We start from the raw sequence: 3523 nt of genomic DNA, 5'->3' as shown, positions 1-3523 counted from the left end.
GCGCGGACAGCGGGTGGGCTGTCGCTGGTGGGCGGGTGATCTCTAGCTGCCCAGTCGCGGGGTCGGTTGCCAGCGGGCGGGCGGTTTCCAGCCGTCCAGTCGCGCAGGCAGCGGGCGGATGATCGGTTGCTGGTGGGTGTGCGGTCTTCAGCTGCCTAGTCGCACTGGCAGCGGGCTGGCTGTCGCTGGCGGGTGGGTGATCTCTAGCTGCCCAGTCGTCGGGGCAATGGGCCGGCTGTCACAGGCGGGCGGGGGGTCCCCAGCTGCCCAGTTGTGCGGGCAGCCAGCGGGCGATTGATCGCTGGCGGGCGTGCAATTTCCAGCTGCTCAGTCGCAGGGGCAATGGGCCGGCTGTCGCTGGTGGGTGGGCGATCTCTAGCCGCCTAGTTGTGTGGTCGGTCGCTGGCGGGCAGGCGGTCTCCAGCTGCCCAGTTGTGCGGGCAGCCGGCGGGCGATTGGTCGCTGGCGGGCGTGCAATTTCCAGCTGCTCAGTCGCAGGGGCAATGGGCAGACTATTGCTGGTAGGCGGGTGATCTCTAGCTGCCCAGTCACATGGTCGGTCCCCATGGGGGGGCGGACTCCAGCCGCCCAGTCGCGCAGGCCTGGCCTCTAGTCCCCTGGTTTCTCCTGCTAGTCCTGGTTTCTCCTGCTAGACCAGATTTCCCCTGAGTGATGGCTCTTGGCAATTCAAACTGTACTCTGGGCCTGCCGTTTGTTGGGCGTGGAGGGTGGCTATTTAGAACCCCCCCCACACACTCTATTGTTTTGATTTTTTCCACTTGCCCCTCCCCCCGGGCTGGCAATACAGGTTTCGTTTTCCCCGCTGATGGGAGGGGGAGTTGAAGGTCGGGTGTCTCTAGTTTTCCCCACATCTTTATGCAGGCTTGCTCTGATAATCCCTCCCCCGGAGAGCCTAGGAGAGATTTTATGTGAATTCCCCGCTGTATGGGAGATGAGCTGAGTAAAATGCACCTGTTTTATTGTTGCAATCTGTGGGAGAGTGGTGGTGGTTACTTCAGCTCTCCAAGATGGTGGCTGCTGGTTTCCTTGGTGGAGTTTCCATTGTGGGGGATAGAACTGTCCCGCTTCCTTCCCCGTCTGAAATCCTGAACTCAGCCCGGGGCTCCGTGAGTGCTCAGGCGGCAGGATTCCACAGAATCTGCAGCAATCTCCCTGCTTGCTGGTCGCTTCTCAGCGGCTCTCTGCCGTCTGTAGCCGTGGGGCGGGCCGTTCGGATCAGTCAGCCCGGATCTCCGGTCGGTCGCACAGTTGGCTCGTGTATGAGGCTTAATTACCGGACCTCGGTGCTGGAAATCCTTCCTCTAGGTTTCGGTGCACCCCCATTTTGCTGTAAGTTCCTAACAAGATAGTTTTTTGTTGTTCTAACTTGTTATTCACCCGTGCAGCGGCGCGGTACACGGGGTGTGATGCACTCTATTCGCGGCCATCTTCAACATCCCCTATTTTAAATGCTTATCTTATCTATCTATCTATTTATCTATATATCTATTTATTTATTTATTTTGGTATTGGGGATTGAACTCAGGGGCACTTGAACACTGAGCCACATCCCCAGCTCTATTTTGTATTTTATTTAGAGGGTCTCATTGAGTTGCTTAGTACCTCGCAGTTGCTGAGGCTGACTTTGAACTTGTGATCCTCTTGCCTCAGACTCCCAAGCCTCTGGGATTACAGGTGTGCACCATAACCTGGCTCATTTATCTTTAACACTTTTTTTTTTCTGATAAATCTGTTTTCCTTCCTTCCTTCCTTTTGGGTACTGGGGATTGAACCCAGGGATGCTTTACCACTGACTTACTTCCCCTGTCATTTTTATTTTTTATTTTGAGACAGAGTATCACTGAGTCGCTTCAGGTTAGTTGCTGAGGCTGGCCTCAAACTTGTGATCCTCCAGCTTTAGCCTTACAAGTTGCTGGGATTGCAGGTGTGTGCCATTGCAGCCAGGTCATGTTTTTCTTGAAGTATTGTGCTAGTTGAGACCCACAAATTTTGACATTTATATGGTTCAGTTTTCAATATTTCATAATTTGCTTTTTACTATGAATTATTTAGAAATGCATTATTTCCTTTCTAATAATTTTTTTTGTTTTTATCCCTTCCCTTTCTCTCTTCTTCCTTTTCCTGCTCTTCTCCCTTCCTTTCTTTTCCCCCTTCCTTCCTGCTATGGATGGATAACAGTACAATATTGACTTTTTGGAATTATTAAAACTTCCTTTAAGATACAACACATGCCAGGCACGGTGGCACATGCCTGTAATCCTAGCAGCTTTGGAGGCTAAAGCAAGAGGATCTCAGGTTCAAAGCCAGCCTCAGTAACTTAGTGAACTAAGAACTCAGTGAAACCATGTCTCTAAACAAAAAATATATATAAAAAAATGGCCAGGGTTGTCGCTCAATGGTTAAGCACCCCTGGGTTCAAGCTCCTGTACCCCCACCCCCTGCCAAAAAAATTAAGATGCAACACATATGTTTAATTCTTGTAAATGTTCAGAGTGCTTAAAAATCATACAGTTCTTTATTGATAATGAAAATCTTCAGATCTTTGCTTTTTTTAAAAAATCTGCTTGGTTTATTGGTTTCTAAGAGAAGTATGTTAAAACTGTTGATGGCATACCAACATTATTGACTTATTTCTCCAAGAAATTCTTTCCACTGTGACTTTCCATAACTTGAGACTCTTTGTTTGGGCATATATGTCTATGTGGATATATATGTTTTTTCTATTAGGGTAAATGTATTTGTAATTTTGCTAGATATTGCCCATTTCTGTTCCACAGGTTTTATCTCACTGTATTGCTGGTAGATATATGAGAGTGATGGTTTCTCCATAACCTTACCAGTAAGACGTATGGAAAGTTTGAGAAATTCTGTTACTATAATGACTGAGAGAGTATATGTCAATGTAGTTTTAATGTGTATTCTTCTTTACTTTATTTGTGTTGCTGCTTTACTACTTTATTTGTTTTGCTATATCAAAAATGAGACTGGGTAATTTGTAAAGAACAGAAATTTATTTCTCATAGTTCTAAAGACTGGGGAAATTGAAAATCAAGGAGCCAGCAAATTGGATTGTCTGATGCAGTTGTTCTCTGCTTCCAAGATGGTATGTTATTGCTGAATTCTTCAGGAGGGAGGAACACTATGTCTGATACCAATAGATGGTCCTTTTCCTCAATCCCATCTAGTAATGAGGACAAGGCTTTGAGAAAAAGAAATAAAGAAGTTTTTTTTTCTTTGTTAACAAAGGAGAAAGGAAATGGACTCATGTCACAGAGGCTTGGGAGAAGGAATGGAGAGCTTTAAAAAGGGACTACAAGAGCTGTTTTCCAGTTATTATCAGTAAGTAGATGCAAGTGTTCAACTTTATGCTTAAGAGAGCTGCTTTCCCATTTCAAGGTTTGGAGTTTCTTTATTCAGGTGGGCAGTAAACAGGACAGATAACTCCACCTAGGATAGGAAGAATGTTAATCTTGCCTCCCCCACCCCTGCCTGCTGCCCTGCA

Source organism: Urocitellus parryii, chromosome 1 (assembly GCF_045843805.1).
Source record: "Urocitellus parryii isolate mUroPar1 chromosome 1, mUroPar1.hap1, whole genome shotgun sequence".
NCBI classification, from domain to species: domain Eukaryota; kingdom Metazoa; phylum Chordata; class Mammalia; order Rodentia; family Sciuridae; genus Urocitellus; species Urocitellus parryii.
This window is presented reverse-complemented; position numbering follows the sequence as displayed.